The sequence below is a fragment of the Aedes albopictus genome, chromosome 2 (genome assembly GCF_035046485.1).
Source record: "Aedes albopictus strain Foshan chromosome 2, AalbF5, whole genome shotgun sequence".
Classification (NCBI taxonomy): domain Eukaryota; kingdom Metazoa; phylum Arthropoda; class Insecta; order Diptera; family Culicidae; genus Aedes; species Aedes albopictus.
Window position 1 is genome coordinate 6,480,811 of NC_085137.1, and position 13,784 is coordinate 6,494,594.

The window sequence follows — 13,784 nt, forward strand, 5'->3', positions numbered from 1 at the left end:
GACGATCCTATTCCCTTACCTGTCCTTTCCCCTGTCCCATCCTTTTTTCCTTCTCTTCTCCCTTAGGTAAATGATGAATAGGCTCGTGCTCGAGCTGACGAAGGCACACATTTCCCAAATGGAGGAGAACGTGCCTCTGGAGCCGACCTACTGATACCTGATAGCACAAAGGCATTCGGTTCGCTATAGCATTATAGAATACATTCAGGCGCTGTACTAAAGTGTAAATGTAATTGTCAATTGTTATACAGCAACCGTTCGCTCGTTGCAACATGTTTACATTGCAACGAGCGAATGCCATTTGCAAATTGCATCGTCACTAAAGTGCATCGAAATGCTAGACAGCATGACTGACAGCACAGATTAGACATTGCCTTTTAATTGCAAAAACTTGTCATATTTTGCAATTAGCGAACTAGCAACTAAAAAGCGTTGCAACGACAATAGACCTGTAAATTTGGTTAAGTGATTAAGAATACAAAGAGGCAAATGGCGCCTGATCTTGATTGTTAGGAGTGAGCACGTTTGATAACAAAAATAACGACTATCAGTGACCAAATCTTCCAATTTTAGGATGATCATTGGTTTATAGCAAGAGGAAGGGCTTTCATACCCCACTAAAATGTGTTCAGTCGATGTTTCGGCCAAACGTATTTCTGTGTCCAGATTATGTAAATGCTTTTTTTGCAATTTCTCATCGTAATAGGCTGTTTTACCTCACGCACATCTGACAGGAAAATGCCTACTTTCCCACACCAAATTAACAGTGCTGTAATGATTCATTACAGCACTGATTTGCGTTGCGTAATGAACCATTTCAGTACTCGTCAATTTCTTGATTTTGCTTTGGCTGACCAAGCCATGTGGGAAATTACACTGTTGAAAATGCTTTGACATCCATGTGCACAACAGAACATGTGCTCGATGAACAAATTTCAACCCGATATAACTTAAATCGCCGTGAGAAAATATTACATTTTGTAACGTCGTATTGAGTATCAATATATTGTTGATAAACGTTAAAAAATGCATTCAATTTGGTTCACTGGTTTCCGAGTTATGACAGCTCAAAAATGAGTAGTCTAAAAAATAGTGTTTTACGCGAACGGTTTTAACTTCGCGAAAAATTAATCAATCGAGCCCAAATTTGTACCAATGATGCACACATAATATTATGCTTTTGGTCGAAATACAAAGTGACCGAACGTGCGAAAATTGATTTTTAACCTACTTGGAAATGTCGCAACTCAATTTGGATTAGTGCATATTGTTGCTCTTAATTAGCTTAATGATGCGCAACAGAAAAAATAGATTCAAATTTACTTCGCAGCTACAACTTCGCATGTGCTTCTAGCGACGACTTCGATTTGGTGGTGCGACGATAATAGATTGACAAACAGTCAAATTTTAAGATTTTTTGATGCACTCTATGAAAAGTTACAGCATGTTGAATTTTTTTGTGGGAGAAAAAAAGTTGCCTATCGCAAACATTTTGGCCATTTCCTGTACCACACGGACAAATCTTGTAAAATGCCAGTGAAGGGCAATATGTAATAAAACATTGTATTTCAATTGGAATTTCTCCAATGATTGTTCTAAGAATTTATCCAGAAATTCTTTTTCGATGTCCCTAGTGATTTCTTCGGCAGATGGCTTAGGCTTTCAGAAATTATAGGGATTTATCCGAAAAATTCTCAAGAGATTTCTACAAATTTACTTACGGGATTGCTTTAGGAGCTCTTCTAGGAAAAGAGTTTTTTTACTAAGGATTTTTCCAGTGATTCCTCTTGATGCTTCTAAAGGTTTTTCTAGGAATTCTTCGACAGAGATTCCTGCGAAGATTTTTGCGTTTACTGCGTGCTTTCCGTTACTGGTGTAACCGCTTCCAGTATCAAGTGTGTGTCACGGATACGCGGCAGGGCTGTATTCGGCTTAGAAAACACTTTGGAAATTTAAGTGGAAATGCAGCAGAAATGGTCCCGACTAGAAAATTATATCAAGTTTATATCATATTGTGTTATGATGTTATACTATTTTTCTATAATTTATTATGTTATAAACTAGATGCAGGATGATGTTAAAATAACTAAAACTGTAGCAAAAAGTCCACTGGTCTAATCATGATTAAACCTTTTTTGTTATAATCATATCAAAATTATAACAAAATGGAGTATGAATTTTAGCCACAGGATTAATAGTAATAGAATTGTCCTTTGAATTGAACTATATCTACAGTTTTTATCTACGGCGACATTATCCTAATATCACTACTAGAAACCATGCGTTTCCCTATGGATTAGCAAATGGAAACGCTTGAGAAACATATGGAGGCGCATGGTTGTGGATGGCTATCCGTGGGGTTCCGTAAAGCGTGTCAAGCAATTTATTAGGTATACGAAAGGTTTCAGAACGATTTCATTGATTTTCATATGAGCCATATTGGAACGAATCTTAGCAAATTTCGTGCTAGAGAACAAAAGAATGAAAAGCTGGATTCACTAAACTTTAACGACAGTCGAACTCTCGCACCTCTTATCGGTATATGTAATGTTATCCAACTTTGTTTTGCTCATCTATCGTAATTCTATCGACAGTCAGTGTACAACAACACAGCTACGACCATACGAAGCATAGCAATTTTCTCAACATGTCAACATTCACCCTGATGGGACTCTGCAAAAGTACAGTAAAGTATGCAAACACCCCACAACCACCTAGGCGCAGATCGCATATCCTCTCTCACGCAATGTAACATGTAACTGCCGCTCGGCTCTCAAACAAATTGGCAGGCATCTATACCGACTGACTGATTGACTGGCCTATCTTTACTCAATACTTATACCTGGCCCTCCGCCTATATGTTGTAGCTTCAGCAGCAGCGCCCACCAAAGCACATTGCGTTTGATGCTCTTCTATGCTGCCCTCGTTTTGTGCTCCTCGATCTCAGTGAGCTGAGAAGCGTACCAACAACACCACGACACTGAAACAGCATCGAAAAACATCGCAGCCAGCCAGCGAATTTCGAGCTCGAGAAGCCTTCCGGAGATTCTCTCGGAACAGTCGTTCGTCTTCTTTTCCACTGGATTCTCGGTTTCTCGGTTCTGCTCCGTGTGGTTCACTGTGGCTAACACAAAACGGGTGTGTTAAAATTTTCATTTTCATCTGGTGTGCCCATCGACGCTATATTTGGTTCAAGTTTTTGAAACTACGCTGGGGAACCGAAAAATCGGCCACTATACACTATTGGAACGAAGCAATCGGTGGAAGTCTCCGGAGCAAAATCTGGAACAACAGGAACAGAATAAGGGGGTCCTTTTTGCTAGAGGATAGCAATTCAGGCAGCCGTGAATCTAGCAAATTGGGATGTGCCTACTCCCAGCCTACTCTTTGGTGATGATTGTGTAAGATCAAAGGATTTTGGTACCTTTTTGCAGATGTTATACCCGCTGTTGTGCGTTTTCCACTGCTAGGGAGGAACGGAATAGTGAAAAAGAGTGTTCTATATGTGCCACAATTGCGTGTTCTCTGCAGTCGCCTAACGAGCTTAGCAGGCGAAAAAGTGCTGATCACAGGTGAATAAGTGGAAAATAGCTGAAGCAAAAGCGAGAAATCGAATGTGAAAAATCGAAAATCAAGTGTATGAAAAAAAAGAACATTGTTGAGGTGGAAAAGTTCACAGTGAAAATACACCCATACAGTTACGAACGAAGAAGTCCCAGTATCAGCCAGAAGAGCAAAAGCCCTCGAATACATCGAAAGACGCAATCAGGGAGTGCAGAAGGATTACACGACACAACGGCTCTCGAGTTCTCTCATGCGTTCGTCCTGTTGTTATTCCTGTTTGCCGAGTTGTGCGAGAACACACAGATTGAGCAGGAGATCTTACTGAAGTGCTGCTGGTTGTGAAGAATTCGAGTCGTCAAAACATAGTCAAGTTACATACCTGTGCACGTATATCTACATGTTGCAATAGTCAAGTGCTGAGTGTTCTCTCATTCTCGCCCGACCCGATCCGACCCGTCCCGTGTGTGCGTTTGTGTTTGTGCTCGGTCGCATGCTCGCAGGATAAAAGGATTTAAATTTCACACGATTCAGCAGCAGCCAAGCGGCGGTGTGTGGTCGCAGAGGCTTTTGATGAAGAACTAGAAAATAACTCCGTTCGGGCGTTACTACTGCAAAGGTGAGTACCTAAGCTGCTAGCACCCTAGTTCAGGGATGGGGACTCAATAGACTTGTATTTCCGGTGCTCCTGCTGCTGCTGACGGAGGCTGGAATCTGATTTCGTTTGAAGTCATTTCTGGCCCATTCGAGGCTGCCTTGCGTGGTTGGGACAGGCGAAGCAGGTGGTTCGTTCAATAGGTGGTGGGTCCTCCATTTGGGGTGAGGCGTTTTTTTCTTTATCGGATTCGATTCATGTGTTTGGTATTGATTATTACGTAAAATGTAATTGATATCGGATTTCGAAGCCACATGTTCTTGGTAAAGCGAAATGGATTGGAAAGGAGGCAATATTTAGTAGCATATGTTCATCAGAAATGCTGAGAATTAGAAAATTTATGATTGCATTTATTAAATTTATCCTCTCTCTCCTCTTCTTGGCGTAACGTCCTCACTGGGACAAAGCCTACTTCTCAGCTTAGTGTTCTATGAGCACTTCCACAGTTATTAACTGAGAGCTTCCTCTGCCAATGACCATTTTACATGTGTATATCGTGTGGCAGGCACGAAGATACTCTATGCCCAAGGAAGTCAAGGAAATTTCCTTTACGAAAAGATCCTGGACCGACCGGGAATCGAACCCGTCACCCTCAGCATGGTCATGCTGAATACCCGTGCGTTTACCGCCTCGGCTATATGGGCCCTTTTGTTAAATTTATACATAGTTAAAAATCTCAACCGAATGTATCGAGTGGTTAAATTGAGTTGAATAATCATTATATCAAGCTAATACTTTTAAACTTTCACCATTAATTTATTGACGGGCTTGGTGGTCTAGTGGCTACCGCTTCTGATTCGTATGCAGAAGGTCATGGGTTCAATCCCTGGCCCGTCCCTTTTCATCCTACTTTGTATTTTTCTATCCACTTCCTCTCACTCTCCTCTCTCTTCTCTACATATACAACTCATGTATATTCATATGTTCATAGCCATCGCTAGAACCAGAAACGAATTGGAAAAAAGTCGTTTCCCTCCCTTCCAATTTCCACTCACAGCACAGTGTATATTGCCTACAAGTTATGCAACCAAAGCGTGCTGTGCCGCTTGACCTTATTCACCTCATTCACCACACAATCTATACACTATAAAAATATCCATGGATCGCATCACCGACCCAACGGTGACTCCCAGATCTCCCATCCTTTCTGACTAGCAAATACCCCAGTCCGTGCTGGGTGTGAGGATGCAGAGGTGATCTCGGTCTTTAGTAGCAACAACCAGCACACTCTAACATTCCTTTCCCTTCCCAACTGACTATAAGGACGTGGCCGGCGCCGGTATTGATCCAAAATGTATGAGCTGCTAGAATTGCACTTTGAGAATAAGTGGAGTGTCCCAGCCCTTATTCATTTGGATCTCAGTGCAATTGGTACCAGCTCAGATCAATCACGGAGGAGCAACCATTGACATGTATAGTCAGATTTGATCGTTGATCGTTGATCGTTCACCATTAATTTATTCATTATGGTTGTAAATCATGCACTTTAGCTCAAAAGGATTGTCTACCATTGTTTGGTTAAGATGTTTAGGACTGTTAAGAGCAAACCAATTTATTTATAGGATGTTTTTTTTATAGAAATTGCAAGATAGTTTTGCTCAGCCAATTTTAACAAACTTCACAAACACTTTGCAAATAAGAAACTTATGCGAATCATTTTCAAAATAGCTCAATCTTGCCCAAATTTGAACCAATTTTAACATACTTAATTGAATTGCAGTTGATGTTTGAAGATCCCTTTAGCCATTTCGTGTTGGAAATTTCTTTAACTTCCTTAGATATAGAGTGCCTTCGTGCCTGCCACAAAGAACAACCTAAGCATTTCTTTATTGTAACTGCTAATTGTTTACTCAAAAAATATATAGATTTTGTTTTTTCACTTTCTTACCAAATATTTTTCAGGTGATTCGCCTTCAATTTCGCAAACATTTTTTTTATCTGTATTAACGAGATTTTTTGCCCAAGGCTAGTTCATGTCGGGACCCACGCTCTACTTCCCTTCCGAAGGAAGAACTCACATTTTTGTGAGTTTGTCGGGAGTAGGATTCGATCCCAGGTCCTCGGCGTGATAGTCAAGTGTTCTAACTATCACACCAGGTCCACTGCACAGCAAACAATTTTCTAAAATATTATACTAAAAAAAACTGGGGAATCCTGTCTTCAAGGTTTCGTCTTGAAATTTTGTTTTAGTCCGTATGTCCATTACTATGAAGGAAGTCTAAGAATTCATTGAGATATCTCTCCAGTAGTTCTAAAATTCTCCAAGAAGTTCAGGAATTACTAGAAATGTTTCCTTGAGAATACTTCTTAGCAAAAAAAAAAAACAACGGAATCTTTTTAGGAATCTCAAATTTTTGAATTTATTTAGGAATACGGAAAATAAATCCAAGATTTCTCCAAGGATTCCAAGCCTTCTTCATGAATTTCTTCGGAAATTAAGCTATAATCATATATAAAAATTCTCACAAGACTAAAGTTTTAGGAAACGGTTCATTAATTTATCAAAATGCCCAAAACATATTCATGAAGTAAGGCAAAAAAAAGTTTCCTTAAAAGCTACCTACAGAAACTATCAAAGAACTTTGAAATTATATCTCTCCGTGGAAGTAACGATCCTTCAAAACACAAAAAAATCACAATTAAAAAGAAATTAAAAAATCAAAAAAAGTTATAACCTTTTTTTAAAAATTTCTGGAACTGTTTATGCAACGGTAGTATTTTAATTATTATTTAATGTACTGTCGTAAAGCGCATATCTGTCCCATTTGCATAAGAAATCCAGTAAACATGGGACTGATATGCGATTGACGGCAGTGTAGTAATTTGTATTCAAATATCTAGGAGTATGACTTAAATTTCAACCATGACTCCCAGCGAATCCTACATTTATTTAGATATAAGATATATCTCTGATAGGGCAATTCTACAACACACCTCAATAACAATTGAATTTAAACATCAATGTAATTCAATTGCAACTAAGTTTGCATGTAACAATGAGTTTTTAAATTTTTACACCTTATACAGTAATTTCGATTTTTTACGATTTTTTTTTTCAGAAAATAAAATCATGTGCTGTAAACTTATTAAAACCTGACGTTTAGTTACACACTTGTAAACAACAACTAACGAAACAAGCTTCATCATATGGAAGGGCACTGCATATGGCGGTTGCTATGATATAATTTTCCAATTTTTTGATGTTTCGTGGCCTTGTTGTTTATGATTCGGACTGATGACGAGATTCTTCTGCAGCATTGTTTAGGATTCCTTCAGAATCTTCTTCTGTGATTCCTCATTTTGTTGGGATTCCCAAAAAGTTCCATCTGAGATTTGTCCAAGGCTCTTGGTGGAGGAAAACCAGGAGAAACTTGCTGGAGTATTTCCTCAAAGAAATCCTGTACGAGCTTCATGAGGAATACCATAATGATGGAGAAATTTATCAAAATTCTCCCCAATAAACTATTGGAAGATGTCGATTAGAAACATCTGAAAGTATTCACACAGACAAACAGACGTAACTCTTAGAGCAAATTCATCAAAAACTTTTGCCCGGTGTCATTTTCATGAGCGCACTGCCACCTGTTGGTAGAACCGCGCGCGACACTGTCGGCCATGATGAATTTCGATTTGACGTTTTGCTGACACGCAGATTACTACACCTGTAATTTTCGATTGCATCATTCAGCAACGTGTAGGGTAGAAGCTTCAGTTTTGGCCAGTCCGGAGTTTTGGCCATAGTGCGGTATTGAGCCTGTTGCGATCTAAATCGGCGTAAATTTATTTTTTACTAGTAGATCCTAATACAATATGATAATTACAACTGTGAAAACCACACATTTTGATTAAAAACTGGAAGAAAAAAATATATTTCCTTGAAAAATCTGCTCCCATATATCTATTTTGGCCAGGGTGCTTCTAATTTGGCCACTCCCATAAGAAATACACGTGACTGGCCAAAATAGAAACCAAACTTAAGAATATGGCCAAAACTGCGGCAGAGCTTCTATTTTGGCCAGGGCCACTTTTAATACAAAAATCAAGTATTGGCATGATTTCTGCATTTTTCCTTCAACATATAGATTGAAACCTTTCTTTTGACGCATTGGTTGTTTTCATAGGGTTATTGGTTATTTTTATAAAAATGATTTCCCTTAGACTGGCCAAAACCGGTGCCCGCACCCTACACTGGCAAACGTCAAAGCGATCGAACACTAGCGCATCTGGTGGAACGATCGCGCAAATCAAATGAAATTTGAATTGATCGTTAAATGCATATGCCAAGCCGTTTTGAAGAGTGTTACGTCTGTTTGTCTGTGGTATTCAAAAATGGAAGTTCAGAAGTATCCCAGAAGTATCTGCCAAAATTCCAAACGGAACGTTTGGAGAAAACCAAAAAAGAGATCATAAATGAATCATGGAAAGAGTTCCTGAAGAAATCCCGAAAGAAAAATTCTAATGATAAATCTAGAAGAACTTTCTTGCAGAGTTCCCGAAAGAATTCATGAAGGAGTTCCTGGAAAAATTTCAGAAGCAATTCTTGACAAAAGCTCAGAAGAAATTTCCGGAACTCTTGAGGCAATCCCAGAAGTACTTACTGAAAGAATATCGGAAGTAGCTCCAGGAAGAATCCCGGAGGAGTTCTTGGAGGAATACTGAAAGTAATTCCTAGAAAGATCTCAGAAAAAAATTATTAAAGAAATCGCAGAAAAAACTCCGGGAGCAATCTCGCTTAAACTTTATGGAAGTGGAAGGAATCCCAGACGGAATTTTGAACGGAGCTTCTGTAGCGGAAAGAATTCCTGTAGCAATTCCCGAGAGAGCTCCTTGGGGAATTCCAGAAGGAAGCCCGGGTGAAATTGCTAGAAATCCCAGAAATTCCTTTTGCAAGTCAAAAAAAAAAGAAAGATCCAAAGACAATCCAAAAGAAACTATTAGGAAAATATAGGATGAAATTGCATGAACTTCTTGAGACATCCTGGACGAAACACCTGGAAGGCCCAGAAGGTATCTCTGAAGGAATCCCCAAAGAAAATCTTTGAATAATATTGTGGAAAAACCACGGAAGAAACTCCGGAAAATAGCTGTGGTAATTCTGGAAAGAATTCCTGAAAAAATCTCGGAATTAATTGCTTGAGAAGTTTCGGTAGGAATCTTGACCGAACTAAGGAACTCTTTAAGTAATCTCAGGAGGAATTTCTTAGGAAATCCCAGAAAAAAATCTCTAAAATCTTGGGGCTACTTCCTGGAGGAATCCTGGTAAGAACTCTTAAGGTAATCCCAGACGGAACCTCTTTAGAAATCCAGTAAAAATTCATCAAAAACTCCCTGGGAATTCCACAAGAAAGTCCTGGGGGAGCCCTGAACAAATTTGTAGAAAACCCGCAAAGGATTTCTTGGAGAAATCTCGAATATAATTCTTGTGGAATCACTGAAGGATCTCCTGGAGGGGTGCTACCGTGTCGCCATCAAATCATAAATCACACACTTTCACACGTTCGCAAAACCCACAAATCAATATCCCACATGTTGAATCAAATCCAACCACCCATGGAAATCTGGAGGAATTCCGAAAGCTGACGAAACTGATCTAAGTCAGAATCGTAAACAACAAGACCACAAAACGTCAAAGACTACGAAAAATTTATCATTCTTTCTCTTTCATTCTTACAGAAATTTTGTAAGCAACAATTCCAAGAAACGTCTAAATCCCATACAAAATCAAAACAATGCTGTGCCCTATAGGACACTGCATTGTTTTGATTTTGTATGAGATTTTGAAGTTTCTTGGCCTTGTTGTTTACAAAATTTCTGTAAGAGTGAAAGAGAAAGACAGAATTTCATGCAGTTTTTGCAATTTAGGAAAGTTTCAGGTAATTTGGGAACGATTACATGGGTTTTAAGTAGATTCAAAATGCTAATGATGAATAGGATGCTAAAGTGGAGGCCATATGCGTACATGCTTCCATTTAATCGCGTGTAAAGTGTGCGTATATCGCTTCCATTTTTGCATCTTATTCAATCTCCTTCTTCGGGTTGTCTTCCGGATCATTGTAGTCAATCTTCCGTCCAAATTCTACCTCATCGTCTAGAGATGCACCCTCTGAGCTTCACCTCCAATTGCATCGCCTGTTGGTACCTCAACGGATATCGGCCTTTTCATCTTCTCTTGGATTGTACCCTAGACTATTCCCTTACCAACAACCCAACTTCTTGCTATTTACGAGAACGTCGGTGGATCGCTGTCCTCTTGATAAATAGATATCATCCTTTCCCCTCTTTACCTTTCCATCCTTGTATCAGAGAAAACGCAACGCCCTTGGCAGGTCGATTCAGGTAGGCCAAATCGTGTTTCTTTTTGTTTCAGAGAACGATTAATGGTGCTTGAGCCAAGGTTTACTAGCAAGGACACAGTGAAAATGCCTGTGTCCCATCCCTGAAGTGAAAACGACCATGGAGTGACAATTAATCTCTTAGCTACGTCACTCCCAACGATGTTTTTCTAACTCTTCAGGACACGCGCTGTTGTAAAAAGTACAACACTACCAATACAGCTGTATACAGTCGTATACAGCGCTCGTTATTTCAGCGGTGCAGTTTCAGTTGCGCCATCCTGAAAGGTCAATATACAAATGACACTCATACAGCACTTATACACTAGACACTTATACATCCACATGACGACTCGCAACGCAATTCCGAATGCTACTGAACTGACCATCGCTACCAGATCAGTGTCTGCTGTCTACCCAGCCAACACGAAATCGTATATGATGTAGAACAAGATGCTAGGGTGGAGGCCTTATGCGTACATGCTTCCATTTAACCATGTGTAAAGAGTACGTATATCGCCTCCACTTTAGCATCCTATTCTACATCATATGTGATCGTGTATTGGCTGGGTAGTTACGTTCAACATTACCAATATTTCAACATTAAGGAGTTTCAGAGGGGATTGGAAGTTGTTTCCGTAGTATTTAGGGGACTTTAAAGGAGTTTCAGGGTGTTCAAAGAGATTTCAATGGGTAACGTAAAGGTTTGCTGGAGCCTTGGTAGTTTTAGGGTGCTCTCAAGGGAATTACAGGGAGGCCTCTCAGGGGGTTTCAAGAGAGTTTGAAGGTGTTTGGGGGTGTTTTTTTTTGGGTTTCGAGGGGTTCTCATGGAAGTTTCAGGGAGGTTTGGGAGTGGTAATCGGGATTTTCCGGGTGTTTCAGAAGAATTTTAAGACGTTTCAGAAGGGGGAGGAAAGAGTGTGTGATAAGGGGTTTTAGGGGAGTTTCAAAAGGGTTTCAAGGTATTTCAGGGGGTTTTGGAGGGTTTCCAGGCTTATATGGGGGAATAAGGGGGTTTCAAAGATTTCTATGGGAGAATTGGTTAAACATATATGCATTAGCCTATGTCATTTTTAACCTCATTCATAATACAGCGAGAAATTACTAGTTACGCGTGAAGATACGATGACCTATACACACAGGAGTTCTTGGAAACCCCTTAGGAAGTTCATTAAGATTCCCATGTTCCCCCAGCCCTCTTTATTTTAAACGTCTTTCAACTCAACCAGACCTTTACAGTTTCATTCATCCTCCTGACAATAATTGCCAAATCCGTCATTTCAAGCATTTGTGAGAACGATTTTTGTGCATGATGGCCTTACTCAATAGAAAACAGATTACTTGAGGCGTTTTAGTTGAATTTATACTTATTACCAAGTATTTGTCGCCGTCCCACAGAGCTGCATGTTTCTCCCATGATGTTTAATACTATCGCCCCAAACAGTGCTGCATCAATCGGATTCAACTTCCTCCGATCAAAAGCCACTTTTTTCCGTTGGCCTTACTTCCTCTCTTTGTGCTTTGCCCTGGTTTGCTGCAATAACAGCAGTAAAGCAAAAAAAAAAAAAAAACAGCCACAACCAGGTCCCCATTATGATGGTGTGTAAACCGAATCCCGATGACGACACTAGCATAGAGGAGCGCACCAAAGTAGGTGAAGTCCAGCCAAATGCGAACGAAAACTGCTCGAATGGTGCTGGTGTCTTGCCCTCGAGGGCCGGAACGAAAAATGACTGAACCTTTAGCGAGCGCGTCAGAAGAAACAGAATGCAGGCAAAAAAAAAAAAAACAAGGTGAAAAAGCACTTGGCTCTTGAGGTCTTCCGAAGTAATCGGGTCCGCCCTTTTGGCTTCTCCCGTATGCGCCATCATCACTCGGTACAGGTACTGGTGTACTGGGACAAGAAAAAAGAAAATAAATAAACGGACACTCGATTTCGGTGCGCTCGGGGGCCCTTCCAAAACAAGGGACCGCGTTGCTGTTGATGCGACGACGAATGATGTGCGAGGCAAAAGAATGCAATTCACAAACTCATTGATGATGATATGACGGTAATAGCTGTTAGTTCCGTTGAAGTCGTTTTTGATGATGTTCAAAGAGTGATAATCAAAATCGGTGAGTCCGTTTGATCGAGAAACGTGATGACCTATAGAAACGGTTTATCTGGAACTAGTTTTACTCGTTCGCTTAGGTTGTTCTGATAGTTCGATTTGGTAATAATCATTTCCTGCTGGCTGCTTTGGAACATCACCTGAAACTAGGAAAATAAAGAACGTATAAGTTAAATCACGTGTGTCATTAAAGCTTCCTATCAGTTATCGTTTAAAAACAGTACACCTTATTATAATCTTAAGGAAAAAGGAAAAAAAAGCTTCCACTTATTGAACTTATAATTATTATTATTTCGGAAGCGATCTTAAAAAGCTGCAAGCTTTGACTGATTGTTCCGCATGTTATTCGGCCCGTCCGTTGATGAAAAGTCATCAACGTATTTCGCGAAAGCAAAAATATGTAAAACCGTTATCGCTCTCGCCAATTTTCGTTCACGCTGAATGATCAGCAAACTCCACTATGGGAAAAGTGCAGTGCAGTCTAGAGTGCAGCATTTATTATATTGTACAAGAATGAATATTTGAAAATTTCTTCGAAATTTTAAAGATTATTTTCACACCTGTGAACCTTTTACATCTAAATGTCTATCGATGTATATGGAAGACACAAAATTGTGAATAATCTGTTAAACTCAAGGTAAAAATAAAAACAAAACACCAAAGACCCATTTTTTAATTAAATTTTGAACCCAAACTCGCATAGCACCCTGAAAATATATGGGATCATAATTTTCATGGACTTCTGGACGGAGTAAGGCCGATGGGTCGCTGGGTCACTGGGACTTCAGAGAAGATATTCTCCAAATCTATACCTTGCTCATAGTGGACAATATAGTTTGTGACTGGTTTACCAGGTGGCGTAAACGATGCTGCAAAGAATAAATATTGTCACGATCTATGAGCTTCATTTCCAATCTAAAAAAAAAATGTTTCCCTAGATTCTTGACAATGGTTATTAATTTATAGTTCATTTCTTCGGCAGAGTTGTTAATCAATACATACAAAAGTCGATGTATGTATGATTGTATGTTTATTAGTGTGGGTCATCGGAACCGTTTTCTCAGCTCAATGTTTTTTGGTTCTGTTTCGGGTCCTTAGTATCTGTGCAAAATTTGAGCACGATCG

At 39.6% G+C, this 13,784-nt stretch overlaps 1 protein-coding gene across 13 annotated transcripts in view; it reads left to right on the forward strand.

The window, feature by feature from the left end:
• LOC109416574 (protein turtle) overlaps positions 1-13,784 on the forward strand; it is a 149,042-nt gene that overhangs the window by 5,773 nt on the left and 129,485 nt on the right. For 2 of the 13 annotated variants that reach the window (XM_062849073.1, XM_062849075.1), the window contains exon 2: positions 3,435-4,180. The gene's annotated coding sequence lies outside the window, so the exon portion shown is untranslated. Of the gene's footprint in view, positions 1-2,883; positions 4,181-13,784 lie in introns of those variants that run through there. The other 11 variants (XM_029864419.2, XM_029864421.2, XM_029864418.2 and 8 more) reach the window with 8 other exon arrangements.